Here is a 27,277-nt window from a genome sequence, read left to right on the forward strand (position 1 = left end):
GGTACGAGACAGGTTCTCCCTCAGATAAAGTGCATAGATTTGTAAAGTGTCATGTCACTGTATTAGAGGGAACCCTTTCCATGGACAGTTCACAATCGATATTTTAGCCTAGCTGTCTCACTCCTTTGAAGACATATTACTTAATGAATGTTGAATATAGTTGACAGTTGGGACTTTGAGACTAAAAATATAAAATTGTTAAAAATTCTGAATAATTGAATCTGGTATTTGTTATGAACCCCTTTTGTTGTTTTGTCTTTTTTTTTTTCAATCCTACAGTCCGAGATTCAATTTGAATTTTTACCAGGTCTGTCCGCAGAAAAAGGAAAAAACTGAAAGCCGGTTTAATTTCAGAAGTCCGCTGACAGAATGAATCGTGTTTTTATCGTAAGATAAAAGCCAGTTTAAATTATAGGAAGGCGGGAAGGTTTGAAATAGGACCGGGGTTAAAACCGCAGGCTGCCCATTTCCCTCTCGGCCGATACGTCGCACAACCACATCCACTGCCTCCTCTTTTTATATTTTCTTCAATTCACCATTACTAGCACAATGTTTTACACCATCTATTAAGCCGCAATACTAGACACAAATGCCTTCATAATCAAATTATTAACTGACTTTAATAATATTATACCTAAATCTTGATATAAATACAAAGAGCTAATACTATCTTGTACTGTATATTTGTAGGACAATATCAAAATGTTTCGAATCGTTAAACAAAGTGAGCGCTGGGCTCTTTAAGGTTGTGGTGTTAAGCCCGGCTAAGTGCTTTCCAGTGCAAAATCGAGAGGATTAAATTTGCGGACTGAGATGGAAGAGGCATTGTCGAGCAGTTAGCGACGGGTGGAATCGACTGAGTGGTTCTACGGGGAAACGTCCTGCACCACACGTTCAATTTCCCAATGGGTTTCACTGAATCACCCGACTTCCCTCCATGTATTGTCTTTTTGACAAACAAATGTTTCCCGGCAAGAGGGTTAATATTAATAAATTTAAAGTGTATTGTCGTTCTTCTTCTTTACAATATTTAAGGCATAGTGGATGAAATACAGGGGTTGTGTTTCACTAATTACTCATGATGGCTCTTGTTGCGCAATATGTCGCAATATCCATTATTTGCGTAGGTTTATTGAGGTTATACAGTAATGACTGCCTATTCTTGACGTCATCTTCACCAAATGACTGCAATTTTTAAAAAAATACTGAAACTTTTCCATGGATACTAGGAAACTGGGCTTGGTATAACCAGAGGCCCTGCAGCCTGATCGATTTTTTTTTTACATCCTTATTAAATTCATTAGAGTTCGTGGTCCGATTGCCCAAATAACTTCTATTCAATTAATTAATCTTAATGAAAGGTATTGGTTAAGATAAAAAGTCAGTGTTACGAGCGGGATTCGAACCCAGGGCCTTCGGCTAAATACACCTCTGCTCTACCACTTGAGGTATCGTGACTTCGAACCTCTCGGACACCAACTCCCCATCTCAACCTACGACCTTTCAAGTGTTCCCTTTTTTTGCCATTTTCAAATGTCGTAAAATCAGGATTGGATTCTCAGCGACTTAAGCCAGAAACACACTTACCGGATGCTACCCGACGCAAATCCAAACTCCGATTTTCCATGAGGTTGCATTATCCCCGTGCACGTCTACCCGATGCTATGCCACGCTAACCTACCCGACCCCCTGCGATCCCCACTGTCCAGATTTTCGTCGGGTCGCATCGAGTACAGTCGAAGACAAAAGAACCGGACACTCATATTTTTATTCAAACTACATGTATTATTGTCGTTATATTAATTACAACATACTTATTTTAATATAAACCAAATTAACTGTGATTAAAAATTAATTAGTTTTTATTTAAAAAATTAATTTTAATGGTTTGGTAGAAAATTAATCAAAACACCGGAATACGATTTTTTGATATAATGAATTTAACTAACAATTTATTGTACTCGCTTCGGCGGTACATATACTAAAATTGGAACAATTTATTACACGGTTTTGCTCATAAAATTTAATTAACAATTTATTTCATAGTTTTGCTCGTAAAATTACACCATTTTCTAATGTCGGGTAGCATCAGAACAGGACACTCATATTTTTTGTAGTTTATTTCAAACTAAGTACATGTAATTTTGTCGTTATATTAATTACATGTTATTTTAACGTAAACCAAATTAAACGAGATCAAAAATGCATAAGTTTTTATAAACATTGTTTAATTATGATGGCTAGGCAGAAAATTTATCAAAACACTCGAATAACTTTATTTGAAACAATTAAATTTTACTAACAATTTATTACATAGTTGTGCACATAAAATTTAACTAACAATTTATTTCATGGCTTTGCTCATAAAATTACACCATTTTCGTCGAGTAGCGTCAGAACAGGACACTCATATTTTTGTAGTTTATTTCAAACTATGTATATGTAATTCTGTCGTTATATTAATTACAACAAACTTATTTTAATATAAACCAAATTAACTTTGATCAAAAGTTCATGATTTTATTTCAAAAATATAAATTTTAATGGTTTAGTAGAGAATTGATCAAAACAACGGAATACCATTTATAGGTATAATGAATTTAACTAACAATTTATTACACGGTTTTGCCCATAAAATTTAACTAACAATTTATTACATGGCTTTGCTCATAAAATTACACCATTTTCGTCGAGTAGCGTCAAAACCGGACACTCATATTTTTTGTAGTTTATTTCAAAATATCTGTAGGTAATTTTGTCGTTATATTAATTATAACATTCTTATTTTAATATAAACCAAATTAAACGAATTCAAAAATTAATGAGATTTATAAAAATTATTTGATTATGACGGTTGGCAGAAAATTTATCAAAACACCGGGATAACATTATTTAAAACAATTAAATTTAACAAACAATTTATTAAATGCTTGTGCTCACAAAATTTAGCTAACATTTTATTACACGGTTTTGCCCATAAAATTTAATTAACAATTTATTTCATGGCTTTGCTCATAAAATTACACCATTTTCGTCGAGTAGCGTCAAAACCGGACACACATATTTTTTGTAGTTTATTTCAACCTAAGTACATGTAATTTTGTCGTGATATTAATTACAACATTCTTATTTTTATATGAATCAAATTAAACGAGATCAAAAATTCATGAGTTTTTATAAAAATTATTTAGTTATGATGGTCAGGCAGAAAATTTATCAAAACACAAAAATAACTTATTTTAAAACAATTAAATTTAACTAACTGTGTGCTTTTTTTTTGCGTTATGAACTATGCATATTAGCCAAGCATATGAGACAATTCATATATGTGTGTTAAAATTTGGGGGGGTTATTGTGAAAAAAGGGCCAGAGGCGACAGTGGGAATCGAACCCACGACCGCGGCGTGAGAGTATCTCATGCTAACCACTCGGCTACCGCAGTCCCCCAATTGACCATGTTACTTCTTTCAATTAATTATTCTTTTTATGTAAGGCCTTAGTTAAGATGAAAAAGTACGTGTCACGAGCGGGATTCGAACCCACGACCTTCGGCTCAACACGCCACTGCTCTATCACTTGAGCTATCGTGACTTCGATCCTCTCGGATACCAACTTCCCATCTCAACCTACGACCTTTCAAGTTTTCCCTCTTTTTGCCATTTTCAAATGTCGTGTAATTAGGATTCGATTCTCAGCGACTGATGAAGTGGCCAAAAGGAACTGTTAGTGAAGGGATATTTCTTTTACATATTAAATATTAATCCGTTTATGTCTTGATGGTCAATTGCCCATGTTACTTCTTTCAATTAATTTTTCTTTTTATGTAAGGTCTTAGTTAAGATGAAAAAGTAGGTCTCACGAGGGGGGTTCGAACCAAAGACCTTCGGCTCAACACGCCGCTGCTCTATCACTTGAGCTGTAGTGACTTCGATCCTCTAGAATCCCGCTTGCGATACTGACTTTTTATTTCAACCGAGACCTTACATAAAAAGAATAATTAATTGTACTTTACGTTTATTCACTTATGTATTGAACAAATCTGAAAGAGGAAAAACATTTTGAATGAATGTTGGCCGGAAAAGTGAACTTTCCCCCGGTCTTCTAATGAAACCTATTAGTACAACATCGGCTATGTAAAAGATCCGAGGTCAAAAGGGTGAGAAAAGGGCCTGCCCTGTTCTAACTGTTATCACCGCAGTTAACAGTTAACTGATCGTTCCGAGGTGAATATTATCCCCGACAGACCGCTTTGTAAAGCGGCAAAAGGGCCAATAAAACCTGATGTACGGTTCCCATTCTATGAAGTGATTATGGGTTTAAGTTTCAAAACTTTTCCTTTTTGGAGGAAATAACAAGTCTACTTTGTATAACGACTATTTGAATTAGTACATATCCGAAGATGTCTATCTTTATGTCTATACGTCTGGTACAAACTTAGAAAATGATTCCCTCCAAACTGATGATCATAAGTCGTTGATTTTATTTCGCCCCGTCACCTTATCTTAAATTTATAAGGGTCGCTCGGGAAGGGGGTAAGAAGGTACACTTGGTTTTTACAACCGCCATGTTTTACGGCTGTCTCTTGCTTTCTTATAACAGTGTCACCGGCACCAGCAGTAAATAAGGAATGACTGGTTCACCAACGGCCCTCTTATTAACCCACTAAAGCCCCGTAACGTTTTATTCAGACTCGTACACTAACTTGCAATCCTTTTTACCACACATGAAGATAATGATTTTTAGCAAGAATGCAAGTTTATGACTAGCCGGTAGGTCGTTAGTCCATACTAGTACTCAACGATCAGGTTATCTTATATTTGTGAACATAAAATTGAAAACATCTCCATTATATTCATGAAAAAATTGTGCGTCATTTGAGCAAAAGTCTGTGTTTTTAACTGTATACATCGATTTAGCTTGAACATTCAATTTCAAGGAGAAAAGAATGAACTGCTTGTACTGTAGAAACATTTTGGCAGCCAACTAAACTACATCCTTCAATACGAAGCTAAGGGATGACCAAATTCGCTATGCCGTCCTAGTCACCACACAGCAAAGCAACAAAAATAAAGAGGACAACTCTGAAAACGGTCGTTTTTGAAATTACATTGTGATCTATAGCCATGGTACGCGGTTTGATGGCTAAATAGTGAAGAATTCCTGTGGTTCTTGTTGTCATGAGAAGAACTTAAGGATTTTTTTAAGACCGAAGATCAATCGAAAACGCTTGTGTACATCTTTGCTCTGCGCCTAGTCTACTCCAGCACCCTTCGCTTCGGTATGCCAAGCAATATCATTACAATATCATTACCTGCGCAAAACCACATGAGGCCCGACACAACCAGCAAGTCAGACGCATCAGACTAGCGTACCGTCTAGCGTTTTCAGTATTAGGGAATTACAGTTTTTTTCAACAAAGCTACTATGAAACCAGCCCAACCAGAGCCCCAACCAAGAGAGCTTGGAGCGTTAAATGCTTCTCGCACTGTACAGTAGTTGACTTGGGAGAAAGTTAGCCATCACGAATATATTCTTCATACTATGATGATGAGAGTGATATAGAACCATTGAATTGTAATCCCCAAACGTTGCTGCCTTCAGGCTTATTGTATTTTTCCTTGTTCCTTAGTTAGTTCAATTATTTACGTCCTTCTTCCCGCTTTGCCTCTGACGGCAGAGTATAGGCACGACGCTACAGCGCCATCCATTTTCAGGGATAGTTGCTTCGGCAGGTGAGTTGTTATACACTCCTTAGCGGATTCCGACTTCCATGGCCACCGTCCTGCTGTCTTATTGACGGACCCATCCTGGGAGTCATGGCCCACTCTATGTGGAACCACGGCGACAACGGGTGGTATAATGTGGTTGAGACTCGAGACCCCGAAACGGCTCACCTCGTGTTCTCTTCCACGGCCCCTTTTTTCTCAATCCGAACTCCTTCATTCTATCCTGTGACCCCCTCCTAATCCTTGGACAAGGGGGGTATCCGGGCACAAAATAATGGTGCAGCCCAGAGGGCGTGGCAACCTCTCTAAAGCACAAGCTGTCTTATGTCGGCCTCAGGGTCGGCAGGGGCGGCGGGGGCCTTAGCAGAGTCACACGAGGGCCAGTGCACCAGATCCTGTCTGCAAAGACGGGGGAGGGTTGTATGGCCATTTGTACCACGAGGTGACTGAAAATGTTTCAAAAACCAGCCCGAGTCACGTTGGGATGGACTCGTGGTGGCTTGTGGTGACGCCTCTGGCGGGAACTTAGACAGAGGCTGTCTTCTATCTGGGACCTTTCGTGAAGCTTGCGTATGGCCAATGTAGTACCCCCCGGTCCTCACGGGAGACGTTGCGACCGGACGACAGCATGTAAGCGTTGAGGACGTCATGATCATGCTACAGTCCCTCGAATGCGTAAGTAAGCGATTGGAAAAGTCGGCGACTTTGACTCGAGTATGCTTTGCATTGTTGTGCGTTTGACCGGCGTGGTACCCGTGGGGAAGCGAAGGATCGGACCACCTAGGCTAGACCTATGGCGTCCCTCGAATGCGTGCAGCAGGTGAAGGCTGAGCTCGATAAGAGACTTTTACCGTAGACAGTGCTCATCTAGGGGGTGGGTAGCAATCCCACTATAATCCGAAACCGTTGTCGGGGCGTTCCCGGAAGTTTCTACGCTGGAGGAGCCTCTACACTCAGAGAGATAGAGTGGCCTTCTCTATCTAGGGAGTACGCGAGGGGGGAGGACGGGCTGATGTATTTCGGCCCGTTAGCTCCTCGCGTGCGGCGTACGACCCGACGCACAATGCGGGCCCGACCATTCGGAGTGGACAAGCGGAGAGCGTGGTTACAGACCCCTTGGGGCCGGGACACCACTACACCAATGCTGCGGCGGTAACACTATTCCGTCGTATGTGGAGGTGCGTCAGCTCTCATCTTGAGAATCAAAACATCAGATAAGGCCATGAACCAGGTGCGGACGTTAAAGATCCTCTTGTCTTGTTGACGATGAGTAATCGGGAACCGAACTGTCTTATTGACGGTTATTGCTCTGTTTAAAAGTGGTACCTTGTTCCTCCTCATAACACAACCTATAAATGGAGTCATCATTGAATGACCGGTATATCCTGCAATATAGCCATCCCATATTAATCATACTTTCAAGCTAGCACCTGTACCAATGCGTTTACCACTTTTGGCGAGGGTTCTATCCTAATTTTACTGTGTCTGGAGTCCGTTGGCATAGCTGAGACGATCGAGACTATGCTTAAACTTTTTATCCTGATTTTAATTTCTGGACCTTATTGATCTTCCCCGTTTATTAGCCAGAACTTTGTGTCCTACCACCCCTGATCCAAGATATTGTCAGCTTGTTGTTTTTCTGATTTTGGACGTTTTGGTTACAGGACTACTTTAGATATGACCTTTTTAAGGCACCGTTCTAGTGTTTTAGGGCTGCTTGGTTGTCTCATCTTATGAGAATTTTCTTGTCAGTTTAACATCTACATTTTTCTATTCCAAGCGTTGATAACATCCCTTCAGCTATATATTAAGGTGTAATTTTCTAATGGTTGAACATATAATTTCTGAATATAGAGCCGATGCTAGTAACTTATACAATTGAGGCCGTGGTTTGCACCACGACTCCTTTAATGCGCTGATCTGTACGGGCAGTTAGCTACAGTGGGGCTAGATGAACTTGATAGCATTGGATATGGCATGAGGCTACGGACTCTCGTTCTTCATTGATGAAGCTGTTTTTCAGCCAACAAGCAGAGAATAATAAAACATTTGAATTTTCCTTTTGGATTGTGCAGTTCTGTAAAGGAGACAAGGAATAATTCTTCACTTTCTACTTCAGATGCCATTACTCACTAATATAAATGTCTAGGCTTTTCTCAACGGAAAACGTTAAGAAGTCATATGCTGGGGAAAAAATTTCATCTAGGCACTAATTAAAAGATACAATTCTAGGAACGGAGGGGGTTGAAAGGGCCTAACACCCTCCGCGATAGGGCAGGAAGCAACCGCCAATTTCCCATGAGTAAAAGCCCAATGGCATGGTAAAACGTGTAATTTACCTCCCGTTCAGTTTTACTCCTTGTTCATGGACACATGGACAAGACTTCGGATACACCGACGGTTTTGCCTTTTATCTGAAGGTTAACTCCCAGCTTACCTCCTCGTCGATATTAATCCGCCTAATCTCTTTTCCATCCTGGATTGAATTAGTTTTAATTGGCGGTAGCAGCTGGTTCAGAATTAATTGTTAATTGATATTATTACAATATGTAAAATCAAGTGGATCATTATTCATGTTGACGCAGGGTATCGCTTATTTTACTCCAAATATCGAATAGTTCGTAAAAAAAAAATATTACTACAATATATATATATTAACCTAATATTAACTAATATTTAATTATAATTTAAATTTTTATTACTAACTGATTTTTCTATAGATTGAAAAAAACTGTAGTATGGAACACGCAAATGTTATACAAGATACTTCTCATATAATTGCAAGCCCAACAGCGAAATTGGTTTGCTTTTATGGGAGGAAAACGAAGGCTGAAGATGTCAATTTATCTTGGAAAATTTGTTAGTAACCTTACCCAACCCAAAAAAAGCTTTTTTGGAAAATGCTACCATTTAAATGTGTGGTGATTAGTGACCGTTAATCGACATTTATTTAGAAATCGTGAGATGCGGTCTGGTGTGATGTAGGTTTCAGAAAAACATTTTCTTTATCGTGCCAACGTTTCGATCTTTATTGAGATCATCTTCAGAGCCTGGGATTTACAAATATTGTTTACATATTAAATTCACTAGTTTCGTGGTCCGCTTGACCAATTAATATCTTACAATTAATTAAGGTTTTCAGTTGAGATAAAAAAGTCAATGAGACGTGCGGGATTCGAACCCACGATCTTCGGCTTGATACGCTCTACCACTTGAGCTATGGGGTCACCTCGATCCACTCGGACATCAACTTCCTATCTCAACCCCACCTTTTGAGTTTTCCCTCCTTTTTGCCATTTTTCAAATGTCGTGCAATCGGATTGGATTCTCGGCGACAAATTGAAATGGCCACGGAGAGCTTTAGTGAAGTATACTTCATTTTAGTTCATTAAATTCACTACTTTCGTGGTCTGCTTGACTAATTAATATATTACAATTAATTAAGGTTTTTAGTTGAGATGAAAAATGGCAAAAAGGAGGGGGAACTCAAAAGGTTGAGATAAGAAGTTGATGCCCGAGTGGATCGAGGTCACGATAGCTCAAGTGGGAGAGCAGCGGCGTATCTAGCTGAAGATCGTGGGTTCGAATCCCGCTCGTGCCATTGACTTTTTTATCTCAACTAAAAACCTTAATTAATTGTAATATTAATGGTGGTCAAGTGGACCACGAAATTAGTGAATTGTTAAAAAAGGATGACATGCTGAGACGGTAGCGAGAGCACCACACCGACTACCGCCCTGAAGATTCCACTACTACCTATGTGGAGAAAAACATGATCGGTTTGCTCATTAAAAAAACTGTTCCAATAAGATTCTTTCCACTGAGGAGATATTATGGTCCAGAGTGGTCCAGCAGTGTAGTTAAGATTTAGGCTATTTGATAAAAGGATGGCAAAATATTGTGTTAATGGACAAAATTAAAGTATTGGATAACGGAAAACAACCATATTAAGCATTATATGACGATTAAAGGCTACAAAGAAACAATAGACAAACTTGTCCTATTATTCTTTTGTAACCTGACATCCCTGTTTTTTTTTTTTTTTCTCAGGCTTTAGAGGATGCTAATACATTTACTGTCTGATATTACGAGAGTTATTTAGCGTGTAATTCAGTTTGAATGACCGAAGTCAATTTCCCTAATTAGCTTTGGGCTAGCATAAAACACGACTTCCCCTTCATTGAGTTTTATCCTTTCCGACTGTAGGAATGCGTCTGCCAGTTCTGGTGAGGTTTCATCAATCATACGTTTATTGCGTTTAGCTTCTCTGAAGTACACTTCATTTGTTTTGTAGACAGGTTGTGAGGTGGAAGAGTTTAAGTTTGCCCTCGCTAAGCCCTGTGATCCTCCTTTGACCAGTTTTTCTGCTTGTATATGGCCCAAAATTCTTCTAGCCCCTCGCAAGTTCAGTGCGGACTTTGTTCAGAATGTTCAGTAATCGATATTGAGTGTTTTCGGAAAGATTTTTCAATCTGAGAACGTATGGTTCTTCCAATGAGGAAAAATTTTAAAACAACGTTCTTTTTTGGGTACCAGAACAAATTTGAATTTTACAAAAAATCCGAGTTTTAATTGTCCTTTTTGAAATTAAATTAAAATATCTAGTCCATTAGAGTTCGTGGTCCGATTGGCCAAATAACTTTTTTCAATTAATTACTCTTTATGTAAAGTATTGGTTGAGATCAAAAATTAAGTGGATCTAAGTCCAAGTGGTAGAGCAGCGGCGTATTAAGCCGAAGGTCGTGGGTTCGAATCCCGCTCGTGACGCTGACTTTTTTATCTCAACCATTACCTTAAATAAAGTTTAATTAATTAGAAAAAGTTATTTGGTCAATCGGACCACGAACTCTAATGGATTTAATATGTAAAAATTAAGAATATCACAATTAATTAAGGTTTTTAGTTGAGATAAAAAAGACAATGGCACGAGCGGGATTGGAACCCACGATCTTCAGCTTGATACGCCGCTGCTCTACCACTTGAGCTATCGTGACCTCGATCCACTCGGACACCAACTTCCCGTCTCAACCGCACCCTTTGAATTTTCCCTCCTTAATTGGTCATGCGGACCACGAAATTAGTGAATTTAATGAACTAAAATGAAGTATACTTAACTAAAGCTCTCCGGTCATTTCATTTGTCGTCAAGAATCAAATAGATTACACGACATTTGAAAAATGGTAAAAAGGAGGGAAAACTCAAAAGGTGGGGTTGAGATAGGAAGTTGATGTCCGAGTGGATCGAGGTGACCCCATAGCTCAAGTGGAAGAGCGTATCAAGCCGAAGATCATGGGTTCGAATCCCGCTCGTGCCATTGAATTTTTTATCTTAACTAAAAACCTTAATTAATTGTAATATATTAATTAGTCAAGCAGACCACGAAATTATTGAAATTAAGAATATTTCACTAAAACGCTCTCGATCCTCGTCGCCATTTCATTTGTCGCCGAGAATCGAATTCTGATTACACGACATTTAAAAAATGGCAAAAAGGAGGGAAAATTCGAAAGGTGGGTTGAGATGGGAAGTTGGTGTCCGATTGGATCGAAGTCACGATAGCTCAAGTGGGAGCAACGGTGTATTTAGCCGAAGTTCGTGGGTTCGAATCCCACTCGTGACACTCACTTTTTTATTTCAACCAATACCTTACATAAAGATTAATTCATTTAAAATATCTAATTGAAAAGACAGTAAACACGGTTAATTAGTAGAGAATGTAACAAATGATTATTACACATAGTAAATAATCTGTTGGCGAATCAACAGGTAACCCTTTAATCCTCATTAAACTGTTACATTAACAAAAACGGACAATTTATGTGGGATTAACCAAACCAGAGCTGTACGCTTGTCATGTTAGTGGTTAAAGCCGACCCTTCACGTCATGCCCTCGCATTGCGGAAAGCAAACATCACTTTTCTCTTCCGTAACTAGCTTTCACTTCAAAACGAAGAAAAAATCTTGGTAAATTGGTATTTCTATGAAAGTGCATGCGATTTGTTTAATTGCTTAACATAAGGACTGAAGGTTTTTAATTTGAGATCTATTATGAAAAAAGTATGTTGTCCAACTTGCATTTGGACGTTAAGCCAATTCTATTGATTTTTCGCCTCCTACTCTGTAGCCACTGACGATTTAAATAACATGTTAGGTTGGTATTTTTAATTGGTTTAATAATTTTTTTTTTTTCATTAGCGAGAGTAAAAGCTCATAATGGAAGCGCCGGCTTTGTAATGAAATCAATATGCAAATAACTATAGATAACTTTTAATTAAAAAATGGCCCTGGGAAAAGCTTACGCTTGGAAGAACGTATAATGAAAATTCTGTCATCTGTTGATTTGCATGGTGAGCTTAATAACTGGAGGGTAAATAATTGCTTTTGATATCGCCTTAGACCTAATTTTATTGCCGTTGTCCCTGTGAAACAATAGTGAACCCGTAGAAAAATAATTGTAAAAGTTAAACTTTTTTTTTCTTATAAAAAGCGAAATTGAACTGTAGCATGTGCCCTGGAGAAAAATAGGTCATTCCATTCCTGAATAAATTTATCGTATTTATGAAACAATTGTTTTACCATGTCCAATAATGAATTGCATCCTTAGAGAAAAGTATGACGTATCTTATCATACTAGTTTGTTTTTATGATTTAATCTTTTCCTATCGATTTTCATGGAAGAGAAGACACCATTGTCCGATCTATTCATTTCGTTCAGACCCGTTTGGTAATTTGCTCTAAATCAGGGCTTCCCAAACTTTTTAGCCAGGGGACCCCTTCCACAGAACAAAATCCTTTGCGAACCCCTTGCTTTCAAGTACTTAAAATTAAATACTTTTAGTATATATAGTAAAGTAAAGTTTGATAAATTAGAATGTTATAGAGAGGATCGACCAGTTTTTTCAATGTTGAAGAGGATCAGGTTTATGTTCTTGAATGAACCTTCAAATTTATGCCAACAATTCGCCGAGCTTTCGCGACATATAGTCGCATCATGAGGGCCTGTATCGATTAAAAACCTCGATACATTAAACTTTGGAATGACAATTTTTAACAAATTTATAAAACTTTTAGGAAAAAAATAACACTATATTAAATTATTTTTATAAAAACAGATAATTTTTATTCAAGTTTACTTACACTGCTGCTGAATTATATGTATTTGAGAAATTCGGCTATTTTTATCCATTTCACAGAACATTTGGACCATTGTGTGCTTTTCTAACTAGATTCTACAAAAACCTAAAGAAAAAGAGAACATGAGGTAAATAAATCTCTTTTATGACGAAGAAAGGAAAAACCCGTGAGGGTCATGATTTAAAGTGTTTTTTCTTTCAAATAATTACCCTAGTGACAAAACCGAAAAAAAAAACCACAACTACGATCGAAGGTAAAAAAAAACCTTAAAACATGACCCTCACGGGTTTTTTCCTTTGTTCGTCACATAAGAGATTAATTTACCTCATGTTCTCTTGTTCTTTAGGTTTTCGTAGAAACTAGTTAAAAAAGTGCACACAATGGTTCAAATGTTCTGTGAAATGGATAAAAATAGTGGTCTTTCTCAAATATGTAACATATAATTCAACAGCAGTGTAAGTAAACTTGAATAAAAATTGTTATCTGTTTTTATAAAAATAATTTAATATAGTTTAATTGTTTCCCAAAAGTTTTATAAATTTATTAAAAAAATGTAATTCTAAAGTTATTAAATTCACAATATTTCGCGGTACGCTTGACCAAATAGTATCTTTCAATTAATTAATCTGTATTTAACGTATTGGTTGAGATAAAAAGTCAGTGTCACAAGCGGGATTCGAACCCACGACCTTCGGCTAAATACGCCGCTGCTTTAACCACTTGAGCTATCGTGACTTCGATCCACTTGGACACTAACTTCTTCAATATCTTAAATACAGATTAATTAATTGAAATAAATTATTTGGTCAAGCGGACCACGAAAACTAGTGAATTCAATAAGTTAAATGAAGTATATTCTTACTAATGCTCTCCTTGGCAATTTCATTTGTGATCAGAATCGAATCCTGATTGCACGACATTTCAAAAATTCAAAAGGTGAGGTTGAGATGGGTCGTTGGTGTCCGAGTGGATCGAATCCCGCTCAACATACATTAAATACAGATTAATTAATTGAAAGAAATTCTAAAGTTTAATGTATCGACGTTTTTGATCAATACTGGCCCTGATGATGCGACTATATGTCGCGAAAGCTCGGCGAATTGTTGGCATAAATTTGTAGCTTCATTCAAGACCACAAACCTGACCCTTTCACCTTTGATAAATTGACCAATCCATTAGATGGTGATGGTGAGGGATATCACTATGAAAACAGAAACATTGATATACTTAACTGTATTTACGAAATCAATACAGATGTAAAACTAGAGCCAAATTCAAAAGTAATAATTTGAAAATTAATGATTAATGAATTAATGGAAAGGGTGAGCTTTTACTGAGCCTGCACTATTTGGATATGTTGGGGTTTAATGTTTGATAGCAAATCCGGAGATGGATAACCGGTTTTGCATCTGGACAGCTTAGGTATTTAGTTATGGTGGCTGTATAGACAGAAAATCCAGCTGAACGGTTAAAATTTTTTGTTTTCCAGACCGAGTTTCCAGGCTCGAAAATAAATTTCAAGATGGAGTCTGACTTAATGCCTATCGAGCTATTCACTTGAAAATAGATTGGTGGGATTTGTCGAAATTGAAAACGGTTTGACCTTTCATCGTCTTGCAGCATTATCTCTCTAGCTATTGGGAAGTGGGGTTCAAAGACATCTAGGAAATTGGAAGGTGTTGACATATTTCATCAATCCACAACAGTTCGCAAGCTCCCGTTTGCTTTCTTTTTAAAAAATCACTTAACGCAGGAAAACACTTCTTTCTCAACAGATTCAACCCGAAACTGGATTTTACTTTTAACTTTGTCATTAGCAATTCACTACTTTCGTGGTCCGCTTGACCAATTAATATATTACAATTAATTAAGGTTTTTAGTTGAGATGAAAAAAAGCTAATGACACGAGAGGGATTCGAACCCACGATCTTTGGCTAGATACGCCGCTGCTCTACCACCTGAGCCATCATGACCTCGATCCACTCGGACATCAACTCCCCATCTCAACCCCACCTTATGAGTTTTCCCTCCTTTTGCCATTTTTCAAATGTCGTGTAATCGGTTTTGATTCTCGATGACAATTGAAATGGCGATGGAGAAAAATGGCAAAAGGAGGGAAAACTCATAAAGTGGGGTTGAGATGGGGAGTTGTCCTAGTGGATCGAGGTCACGATAGCTCAGGTGGTAGAGCAGCGGCGTATCTAGCCAAAGGTCGTGGGTTCGAATCCCTCTCGTGCCATTAGCTTTTTTTCATCTCAACTAAAAACCTTAATTATTTGTCATTAGCGTCGAAAGTTGTGATACTCTTCCCTTGCAAAGAATGACTCATTTCATTCATTTTCTCGAAAATATCTGATAAACATATATTGCCATTTCTCATCATTGAAAACTTGGGCAATTTGACATTGTGCCCCATCAACAGAGATGAGACTTCAGAACGTAATTTCTGCAATCATGAAAGTGCTTTCCCAGGAGACAGCCACCTCACGTCTGTATGGCGAAGTAGGAATGATGAAGGTGTGAAGAATTGTGAAAAGTTTAGCGATCATAATTGACCTATTTAATCATTTCAATTAATTATTATTTTTATCTAAAATTTTGGCTGAGATGAAAAATTTAGTGTCAGGAGCGGGATTCGAACCCTTGACCTTCGGCTCAATGCGCCGCTACTCTATCAGCTTGAGAGTTAGCGAAGCGGCTTATTGAGCCCAAGGTCGTGGGTTCGAATACCGCTCGTGACATTACCTTTTTCAGCTCAACCAAGACTTTAGATAAAAAGTATAAATTATTGAAATCATTAATTGCACAGATTCATCTAAAACTTTCTTAAAAGTGGCTGGCATTTATTTCGTATCTAATACACGTCTGAGGAAAACTGCTGCTCCAAAACAAAAAACTTTGTTGTTTTTTTAATACTCATTGTTGGTAATTTTAATTATTCATTCTACGTTTATTTTTGTAATTGTTAATTCTCACGAAGTTAGCCGCCGACTCCCCAGTTAGGCTCGGAGTATCACAGCTTGGGAATCCTTGCTCTAAATAAACCGATCTTTATCCAACTCCGCTCTTTCTTGTAACTTTTATTATTTGAATTTATAAAACATGAAATTTTCTATTTATTTTGGATTAGGGTAAATCACATAGACCAGATTGGAAAACAAGATGTGAGAGGAAATGTTCCGTTTTTCTGGCGAATTGTACAAAAAAGAAACGAGCCGCTTTTTTACCTTTTCATGCAAATAAATGTCTTGAGATATTCCGAATAGGCGATCTTTAAGATAACGTAATCGGTTCTTCCTTGGAAATTGCTATATGCAAACTAGGCTTGCTTAGTATGCATGGGTGTGTTGTGAGAACGTACTCTAATCGAGATTGAATCGGTTAGTTGATCTGAAATGGTGCTAAATGAACATTAATAGAACATAACCCAATAACACATTCGACGTTGATTTAAATTCGGTTTCGAACTTATTTTCCAAAATAGGAAAATTTCTTTCTTCTTTCTTCCTACATAAAGACCTATATCTATTGTACGTTTAAAAAAAATAAATGTTACACATTTGTAAATAATATATATTTTATGGCTGTTTTTCAATATAATTAAACATTAAAGGGGCTAGGAGGTCTTAAGACAATCCTCTTTTAAAGTGACTTGATGGGTTCTTAGATTAGAAAGTGTAGAAATGTAGTAGATAGACATGGGAAAATTGACCCTTTAAGGATCTGATCAACATCTCTCACACAGAGGAACGAATCCACTCCTTTTCGTAGCTTATTCAGTTTTTGAGCTTGAAAAGTTCGTATTTTCGTTAACCATTAAAAAACCCTAATAATGTTGTTACCTTTTCGGAACTAGCAGAGCTCATATGTCAACATTGTGGTTTCTTCCAACAGAGCGCGACCTGTAAATAAATAAATAATAAGAGCTAGAGTAATGCTCAATAATGGAAAATGCCATGTTGAAACTTGAACGTGCGAGAACGCCAAAAGGCGTACCTCGAGTTGGAAATCAGGAGAGTGATGAGCGTTGAGCGGTAGGAGCAAAGAAGTATAGAGGGAAGAACTGTAGGAACGAAGAGCTATAGAAACGAAAAGCTGTAGGTGCGAAGGACTGTAGGAGGGGGGATCTGTAGGAACGAAGAGCTCTTGGAGAAGAGTTCTGTAGGAACGGAGAGCTGTTGAAACGTAAAGCTGTACCGAAGGAAGGATGAATCGACCATCAGGATATCACTAGTATGTTCGAGATGAGGTATGCGGTCATCAAAGCAAGTAAGTTTTGTAACTTATGCCAAGTACAAAGAGCTGTAGAAACGAAAAGCTGTAGGTGGAAACAACTGTAGGATGGGAGATCTGTTGGAACGAAGAGCTGTAGAAACGAAAAGCTGTAGGTGCGAAGGACTGTAGGAGGGGGGATCTGTAGGAACGAAGAGCTCTTGGAGAAGAGTTCTGTAGGAACGAAGAGCTGTAGAAACGAAAATCTGCAGGTGCTAAGAGCTTAGAAACGAAAAGCTGTAGGAACAATAACTGTAGGAGAGGAGATCTGTTGGAACGAAGAACTGTAGGAGAGGAGATCTATAGAAACAAAACGCTGTAGGTGGGGAAACTTTTGGAGGGAAGATCTGTGTGAACGAAGAGCTGTAGAAACGAAAAGCTGTAAGAACAAAGAACTGTAGGAGAGGAGATCTGTTGGAACGAAGAGCTGTAGGAGAGGAGATCTGTTGGAACGAAGAACTGTAGGAGAGGAGATCTGTTGGAACGAAAAACTCTAGGACAGTAGATCTGTTGGAACGAAGAACTGTAGGGGAGGAGATCTGTTGGAACGAAGAGCTGTAGGAGAGGAGATCTGATGGAACGAAGAGCTGTTGGAGAGGAGATCTGTTGGAACGAAGAGCTGTAGGGATCTGTTGGAACGAAGAGCTGTAGGAGAGGAGATCTTTTGGAAGGAAGAACTGTAGGAGAGGAGATCTGTTGGAACGAAGAGCTGTAGAAGAGGAGATCTGTTGGAACGAAGAGTTGTAGGAGAGGAGATCTGTTGGAACGAAGAGTTGTAGGAGAGGAGATCTGTTGGAACCAAGAGTTGTAGGAGAGGAGATCTGTTGGAACGAAGAGCTGTAGGTGAGGAGATCTGTTGGAACGAAGAGCTGTAGGAGAGGAGATCTTTTGGAACGAAGAGCTGTAGGTGGGGAAACTTTTGGAGGGAAGATCTGTGTGAACGAAGAGCTGTAGAAACGAAAAGCTGTATGTGCGAAGAACTGTACGAGGGAGATCTGTAGGAACGAAGAGCTGTAGGTTGGAACAACTTTAAGAGGTGAGATCAGTAGGAACGAAGATGTATAGGATAGAAGAGGGCTGTATGACCAAGTTCAAGATATAATTCAAAAATAATCGTACATCACTGAACAGTTTGTATCGAAGTGGAGGAGATATCAGAACTATCGTTTTTTTTTGCTGCAGTAAAGTGAGTAATCGTTTTTGATCAGCTTGCGAGCGGAATCCCATATGTATTAGGGTTAGGATAAGTTTAAAAGTTGTTGAAGAATTTTTCGAACCGGAAACTGATCTTTAAACAAGATATTGATATCGTTGTTGAAATACAGGTTAGTGAGGTATTAAAAACCTTTATCAATTCATCTAACGACGTTTGATTCGTAAGTTTGGATGGGTTGGATATGAGAAGGACTGGTGGAACCCAAGTCTGTATTTTGTGCATGTCGTCGAGCAAAGTAAAGTTGCACACTGGATTGAGTAAAGTAATTTTGAGTAGTAGTTATAAATTAGTGCCTAACGTGATTGCTTTACCGTTGTTATATTAACTTAAGCAGTTACTTTGCTACCTCAGTTACAAACACCTGGAACTGAAACTAAGACGCATTATGTTTCCGGACTAAAAATTTAAATCCCTGTTTACAAGAACGTGTTCCAATAAATTGTTGAAGCGCAGTTTTAAATAAAATAAACGACCGAACCGCAGCACAATTAAAAGGTGATAATTTCGGCCTCGGGTCGCATGGCGGATTCTCGGAGGGTGAGTTAAAATCCCCTGGACTCTAATGCTTCCTAATAGCATCCTTATTCACACCTGATGATAACTTAGTGCCGTTCTGGGAAACTACATTACCCCATTTGCCCAGCCGAGAGGAGGGATTGCCCTAAATCTAGAAACAAGGAATTCCATAATTGTCCGAGAAAAATTTAAACTTTCACTAAGAGAAATATTTTAAACGATCGGGTAGAAATAAATTTTAAATATGTAAATAAAAGAATGTTTAACGTTATGTTGAATAATACATCTCGCTCAAACTGGAACATTTAACGATTTTCCAAGTGAAGAAAGTGGGCGCTATCTTCAAATAACACCCAACCTAATGCTTTTATCTATTCCTGCCCATTTGACCAGGATAAACAGCTTTTATAAGAAGCTAAATATCAAGTTTTTTTTACGTAAAAAATATATCGTAATAATCTTTGAAATAAATTATTTAATTTTTAATTTTTTGATAAATACTCTTTTATAGCCAAGTAAGGCATACAGAGGAAGTTCATTAAATAAAACATGGTATGTATATAAAGCAAATATAAAAATAAGACAGAAATAAGAAGAGGAAGAACATTCCATTGAAATTATATTAAATATACAAGGTGGCCCCAATCGATTCAGCCAAACTTCCAGATCTTATAGGAAATTGATCGCTGAGTAAAAAAGGTCTTATGAACCTGTGTCCGCAAACCCTTCATTTCCGAGCTACAGGCAAAAAACCATGAAAAACCACGTTTTTTTACCTTATTCGTGAAATTATTAGTAAACCGTTAGCCTGACCGTAAAACAGCTAGAAACATCATCTGTAGAGGATTAATTTCTGCGTCGAATAAGATTAAAACCAGCCTGATCGGTCGAAAATTTTAGTTTTGGCGATTTTTCGAAATTAGGAGGTGAAGGGGTAAACAAAATTCACCATTTCTGACATTTTTATCGAAAATTCACAACTTCGGTTAGCCGTTCAAATTTTTCGTACATTATTTTATTCAGTAGGGGGTACCCGTGAGAAAACAGTTCAAGTTGTGAATTTTCGATAAAAATGTCAGAAATGGTGAATTTTGTGTACACCTTCACCTCCTAACTTCAAAAATCGCCAAAAATGAAATTTTCGGCCGATCAGGCTAGTTTTAATCTCAGTTGATGCAGACAGTAATCCTCTACAGATATTGTTTCGAGCTGTTTTACGGTCAGGCTAACGGTTTACTAACAATTTCACGAATAAGGTCAAAAAACATGGTTTTTCATGGTTTTTTGCCTATAGCTCGGAACTGAAGGGTTTGCGAACGCAGGTTCATAAGACCTTTTTTACTCAGCGTTCTATTTCCTATAAGATCTGGAAGTTTGGCTGAATATATTGGCCACCCTGTATATATGAATATATTAAAATAACAAAAGAAAAAATATAATAAGTCAAATGACATTCAGTTTGTGAGGAGACCCTTTAATCTCAACTTTCATATACATAAAAATGTATACATGATTTTATATACACAACATAAAAATGTCATTCAGTTTGTTTATCTTAATGCTGCCTTCAGGTTGCAGTAAGTACCCCGCTCCTGGAAAGTCGATGAAGCTATAAGATTCTTAAACCAGGAAATGATCCCACTGATAAAAAATCATACAGGACTATTTTACTGCTTCCGGTTGTATCAAAGGTGTTCGAAAAGCTTCTATTAAGAAGAGTGAGGCCTATTATTGAAGATAGAACGCTCATACCTGGCCATCAATTTGGATTTCGCGAGGAACACTCAACTGTAGACCAGGTTCACCGTGTATTTAATAGAAAAAGCATTGCAAGAACAGAAAGTATGCTGGAGCGTCTTCATGGATGTCGCTCAAGCCTTTAGTAAAGTGTGGCACGAGGGTTGCTGTTCAAGTTGCAACGGGAAATTCCATATCAGTTTTTGATTCTGCGATCATACCTGGCTGACAGGTCAGAATTATACATGATGACGGGTAGTCCACGTTAAGAGATATATAAGCGGGAGTGCCAAAGGGCAGTGTCCTTGGCCCACTCCCAAACCTTCATGAGTGACATGCCTAAAGAAGATTCGACGAAAGTGGCTACGTTTGCGGATGATACCGCCATCTTGGATACTGGTTGATGAAGAAGCTACGGCCAAGATTCAACCAGCTCTCACAGAGGTCTCTAAGTGTACAGCGTGGTGGCGCGTTCAATTTTTATGTAAGGCTTTGGTTGAAATGAAAAAGTGTCACGAGCGGGATTCGAACCCACGACCTTCGGCTCCCTACGCGGCTGCTTTAACCACTTGAGCTACCTGACTTCGATCCACTCCAGCCGGTCGTGGGTTCGAATCCCGCTCGTGACAATAACTTTTTTATTTCAACCAAAATCTTACGTAGAAAGATTAATTAATTGAAAGAAGTAATTTTGTCAATAGGCCACGAAATATAATGCATTGTACGAACGGTTCAAGAGGTCTAAACAGATAAAAAAATTTAGAAACGAATCGATCAAATTTTTATAATTTTTTTTCAACTAATTTCAACTCTTGAGCCGAAAACATATGTCCATGCTTAATAAACGAAGAAAATCTCCGAGTTCTCTCACCCAGTCGAAGGGGATTTTATTATAATATATTAATCAATTAATTAAGGTTTTTTTAGTTGAGGTAAAAAAGTCAGTGTCATTAGCGGGATTTGAACCTACTTTCTGAAACCTACATCACACCAGACGGCATCGCTCGATTTCTGAATAATTATCGATTAACGATCACTAATCACCACACATTTAGTTATTACAATTAATTAAGATTTTTAGTTGAGATAAAAAGTAAGTGTCACTAGCGGGATTGGAACCTACTTTCTGAAACCTACATCACATCAGACCGCATCTCACGATTTCTGAATAATTATCGATTAACGGTCACTAATCTCTTCACATTTAGTTATTACAAATAATTAAGGTTTTTAGTTGAGATAAAAAGTAAGTGTCACGAGTAGGATTCGAACGCACAACCTTCGGCTAGATACGCCGCTGGTCTACCACTTGAGCTATCGTGACTTGACCACTCGGACACTAACTTCCCATCTCAACCCCACCTTTTGAATTTTCCCTCATTTGCGCCATTTTTCAAATTTCGTGTAATAGGGTTGGATTCTCGACGACAAATGAAATGGCCACGGAAAGCTTTGGTGAAGATATACTTCATTTTAATTTATTAAATGACGACAAGATTGGTCATGCGAGCCACGAAAACTAGTGAATTATATATTAATTTAAACAAATTTAGATAAAGTTGTTTGGTCAAGTTGTCTGGCATCCTCAACACTGACTTCCACCAACCAAGAATTCCTTTAAATACTTTACATTTTGGAACGACTCTTTCATGTTATAACATGAGTTTTTTTTGGTCAACATTTTTTTTACATATTAAAAAAAAATTCCGCTGTTCTATTTCATTTTCGTTATTGTACTTAGGTGCCCATGATCCGACATAAATAGCACATTTTCCGAGATGGAATCGAACATGATGCACTTTCAATCCGAATTAGCACTGTTACAGCCCATGATTGAGTCGATATAGAACTTTTCCCCAAGAAATATTTACTGGCTTGTGAGAATTTAGCTGAAGATGAAAAAGGAACACCCAAGTAATTAAGAATTTTTAGAAATACTGTAGAATCACTTCCGCATACAAATTTTTTTTGCCAACACAGTGCCCAGACCTAGTGAATACCGTAGTCACTCTTTTGTTAGTATTAGCAGTTAACAGGTTATCTGAAAAATAAAATAAATTATCTAGTAAAGTAAATATTAAGTGAACCAAATTATCTTATACTACATTTACCTTAATGGTGGAGAAAAAATGTACTAATTAAACGTAAATGTTTTAATATGTAAAGATTATTAGAGTTATTAAATTATAATTTAACGGAACAGCCAAATCCCCCTCGTACAACTCCAATCGCCCTTCACCGGGGCAATTAACAATATTAAAGCGGGAGGGTTCGGACGCGGTCTTGGTTTTCCTAATTTACTGAAGGGAGATTTTAATATCCACTAAATTCTGGGCGGAATAAGTAATTAAGAACTACAGAGAGGCTCGTTTTGTCGGCGGTGAAGGGGGGAGAGGGAAAAGTTTTTCTCGGAAAAACTTCGTTAGCATATTCGACCACGGGCTTGACAAGTTCAGAAGCCATATTAAAAAAAAATAAATAAATAAAAATAAAGTTTTCTCTTGCTTTATGTTCCGGCCGGGTTTCATGGCTCGCCGATTATGTAGGACGGGCATTAATTTAATTTTCTTTATTTGTTATTTTGTATGTAAAATAAAAATGTATGGCTAAATAAAATTGAACTTGGGTAAAATTAAAATTTACATTTATGATTTAGTGGTCAATTTACCAAGTTATTTCTCTCAATTAATTATTCTTTTTATGAAGATCTTGGTTCAGATAAAAATGGCAAAAAGAGGGAAAATTCGAACGTTTGTAGGTTAAGATGGACAGTTCGTGTCCTTGATTATAGAAGTCATGATAGCTCAAGTGGTAGAGCAGCGGCGTGTTGAGCCGAAGGTCGTGGGTTCGAATCCCGCTCGTGACACTGACTTTTTTATCTCAACAAAGACCTTACATAAAAAGGATAATTAATTGAATGAAGTAACATGATCAATTAACCACTAAAACATAACTGGATTAATATTTAATATGTAAAAGAAATATCACTTCACTAACAGCTCCTCTTGGCCACTTCATAAGTCGCTCAGAATCCAAACCTGATTATACGACATTTGAAAATGGCAAAAAGAGGGAAAACTTGAAAGGTCGTAGGTTGAGATGGGGAGTTGGTGTCCGAGAGGATCGAAGTCACGATAGCTCAAGTGGTAGAGCAGTGGCGTGTTGAGCCGAAGGTCGTGGGTTCGAATCCCGCTCGTGACACTGTCTTTTTTATCTCAACCAAGACCTTACATAAAAAGAATAAATAATTTAAAGTTTACTGCCTCAGGTTGAGATAATTCTTAAGAATATTTTGCATTTCTCAAATAATACATATCTCTCGTCTTTAACACTTCTGAACTAATTAAACCATCCATATTAACTAATTATATTATTCGCCCTTCAATTACAGACGCCATCAATGCCTCGATCAATGTTCCACAACCATGATTACATTTCCAGCCTTTTTATATACGCCAAATCATCAATAGAAAAAGACATACTTGTCAAAAAAGAAAATTTTTTAGTTTACGATTTTTTTCGTTCAATCACTTTACCATGTATATTTTGTAAGCTAATTTTATTTTATTTATTGTTATCTGTACAAAATATATAATGAGCAAATAGTTTAGTTATAAAAAAATCTGACAGACCTGTCAGACCTGGTGGCAGCGGGGAGAGAACCAACCAGTGCTGGAACTCTCTTTTATTTAATTGGGTGGTTAAATTTAATCGGGTGGGTTAGATAGAAGGTCACAAGACCATCGTCGGTTTAAACTGCGCGGAAGAGTGTAAGGGTGAGGCGTTGAGGAAAGATTTAGGGCTAGTAGGTTAGGGTGGAATGTGAAGAAGCGTGTACGGAAGGTCTTTCACAAAAGGGATTTTAAGATCTTTATGGAACGTTTAATTGTTGACATAGAAGGCAGGAAGCATTGAGTACATGGCGACTTTAGATTGAAAAGATTGAATTCCTTGGATATTGGATGATTTGGTCGAAAACCACAGCTCGACTCCGTAGATCTAAATAGGTCTGATAAGTGTTTTCTTAGCGGTAAGTTTGTTATGTTTGTGTTGATTTTGCTCCAAGTAGGTGTCTGAGTAGTCCTTATCTTTTGTTAAGTTCTTGTCGTTTTAATCCATGTAAGTCTACTATCTAAGTAAAGCCCAAGATAGTGGACTTGGTACGATGGTGGTACTATCGTGCTGTAAATGTGCACTGGTGGACAGGTTGGACGTTTGAGCGTAAACGAAACTTGTTTTGAAAGTTTAACCCGATCCGCCAGATTGCACTATTCGGTAATGAGGTTCAGGCGTTGTTGGATTGATTCTGTTGCTAGGATAGGAATGGAGTGTGTTGATTGCGGTGTCGTCCAGGTTGTGAGTTATGTGTTTGAATGTGTGGTGTCAGCAGTGTAGACGGTGTAGAAGATTGGACCTAGGATACTTCCTTGTGGAACGCCAGCTTTTATGGATATTCGTAATTAATTATTAACATTCGTCCGCGTAGGTTGTGAGTTGTGTGTTTGGATATGTGGTGTCAGCAGGTAGATGGTGTAGAAGATTTGACCTAGGATACTTCTTTGTGGAACGCCAACTTTTATGGATATTTGTAAATAAATTATTAAGATTCGTCCGCGTAGGTTGTGAGTTATGTGTTTGGATGGGTGGGTCAGCAGTGTAGATGGTGCAGAAGATTGGACCTAGGATACTTCCTTGTGGAACGCCAGCTTTTATGGATATTTGTAATTAATTATTAGCATTCGTCCGCGTAGGTTGTGAGTTGTGAGTTTGGATGTGTGGTGTCAGCAGTGTACATGGTATAGAAGATTTGACCTAGGATGCTTCCATGTGAGACGCCAGCTTTTATGGATCTTTGTAAATAAATTATTAAGATTCGTCCGCGTAGGTTGTGAGTTGTGAGTTTGGATGTGTGGTGTCAGCAGTGTAGATGGTGCAGAAGATTAGACCTAGGATTCTTCCTTGTGGAACGCCAGCTTTTATGGATATTTGTAAATAAACTATTAACATTCGTTCGCGTAGGTTGTGAGTTGTGAGTTTAGATGTGTGGTTTCAGCAGTGTAGATGGTGTAGAGGATTGGACCTAAAATTCTTCCTTGTGGAACGCCAGCTTTTATGGATATTTGTAAATAAACTATTAACATTCGTTCGCGTAGGTTGTGAGTTGTGAGTTTAGATGTGTGGTTTCAGCAGTGTAGATGGTGTAGAGGATTGGACCTAAAATTCTTCCTTGTGGAACGCCAGCTTTTATGGATATTTGTAAATAAACTATTAACATTCGTTCGCGTAGGTTGTGAGTTGTGAGTTTGGATGTGTGGTTTCAGCAGCGTAGATGGAGTAGAGGATTGGACCTAAGATACTTCCTTATGGAACGCCAGCTTTTATGGATATTTGTAAATAAATTATTACCATAAAATTTCACTAAACCCCAATTGTTAGGTAATTTTTTTAACTGTTATATCAATTCTAAAAAATTGTTAACACGGAATGAAGGTTGCAACTGGCGTAGGTTTTACTTCTTTTATTGGGCTGGTGCATAAATTATGTAAGTTTTGAAAAGGCAGTCAAAATTATTTTTCAATTTTATAAAATAAAGCAAATTTAGTCGAAATATTTTCTATCACAATCTATTAATCTTTCTCAACATGTAATATCATTCGCACTCGAGACTTCGACCTAGATAGACATGTTTTGCTGCCCAATAAGAAGACAAACTTTTATTCAAAATGTTCACTTTTCTTTATATTTTTTTTTCAATCTTGGTTGTAATTTTACACATCAACATTATTTTTAGAGTTTTTCAAGTTTAGAAACGTATTTTTGGATTTCAATGATAATTATACTATTTTCTTTATCAGCTTTTAAAATAACTTTGTCGTTGCTTTTTAACCGTACAATCAACCGATGAACCAAGGGATTTAAGTTTCATATTATCAAGTTGTTTTTGGGGTAAATTTCATGCCTTTAGTTAATAAATTGTTTTCTTCTTTATTTAGGACCGTGTTTATTAAGTTGGGTAAAACTTAATTGGAGTCGTTTGGTCTTGAGTATTTTTAAGTGGACTTCATGTTTTTAAATTTTTTATGTATGATATTTTGTTTTTTATCAATGGAAAATGTCAATTTGTTCGAGGTTTTTAGACTCCAGCGACCCCAATGAGAAATGGTTTAGTATAGGAAATAAAGGGAAAGGTGAGGAGGGTGAAAGATCACGAAGGGTGGTTTTGTCGAAGTAGAAGGGTTTTCAAAGTAATATAAAAATATTGAGGATGTCGGGAAGTTTGGATAAGAATGTAAGGCAATAAGCTTTAACGGATCAAATAACAGAGCGATCATCGCTAAAGTAAATTTAAAGCCTATCTAGAAGCTATTACAATTTATTAGTTATCATCCTTGTTCCTTCGATACAATTTTAACGAAAATAATTTTGAATGTTTGCTTTTATCGAACTTCAATATCAAATTTTCTATGTTATATCGGGCGTGTGACCGGTTTTGTTGTGGTCAGAAGGAAAGACCCGGTATAAGGAAATTCATTCTATCAAAAGGTTTCTCTTGCGGAAGAGGGTGGAAATTTACACTCTGGTCGGTTTGACGTATCAGCCTTTGATACTTGACCGTTAGGTTTGAAAACTCCATTAAAGCGATGGTTTCTAGTCACTGGCGCGAGATTGATGTAAA

The 27,277-nt window shown here is 37.5% G+C and overlaps 3 non-coding genes across 3 annotated transcripts; 2 read left to right on the forward strand and 1 right to left on the reverse strand.

Moving 5' to 3' along the window:
- Positions 1-3,518: 3,518 nt before the first annotated feature.
- Positions 3,519-3,591, reverse strand: Trnan-guu. The gene has a single exon. It is a non-coding gene; the product is annotated as a tRNA-Asn (tRNA).
- Positions 3,592-23,394: 19,803 nt separating this feature from the next.
- Positions 23,395-23,467, forward strand: Trnan-guu. Its single transcript has one exon. It is a non-coding gene; the product is annotated as a tRNA-Asn (tRNA).
- Positions 23,468-23,729: 262 nt separating this feature from the next.
- Positions 23,730-23,802, forward strand: Trnan-guu. The gene has a single exon. It is a non-coding gene; the product is annotated as a tRNA-Asn (tRNA).
- The last annotated feature ends 3,475 nt before the right edge of the window (positions 23,803-27,277 follow it).

This window comes from Cimex lectularius, unplaced genomic scaffold (assembly GCF_000648675.2).
Source record: "Cimex lectularius strain Harlan isolate CLEC.00 unplaced genomic scaffold, Clec_2.1 scaffold42, whole genome shotgun sequence".
Classification (NCBI taxonomy): Eukaryota; Metazoa; Arthropoda; class Insecta; order Hemiptera; family Cimicidae; genus Cimex; species Cimex lectularius.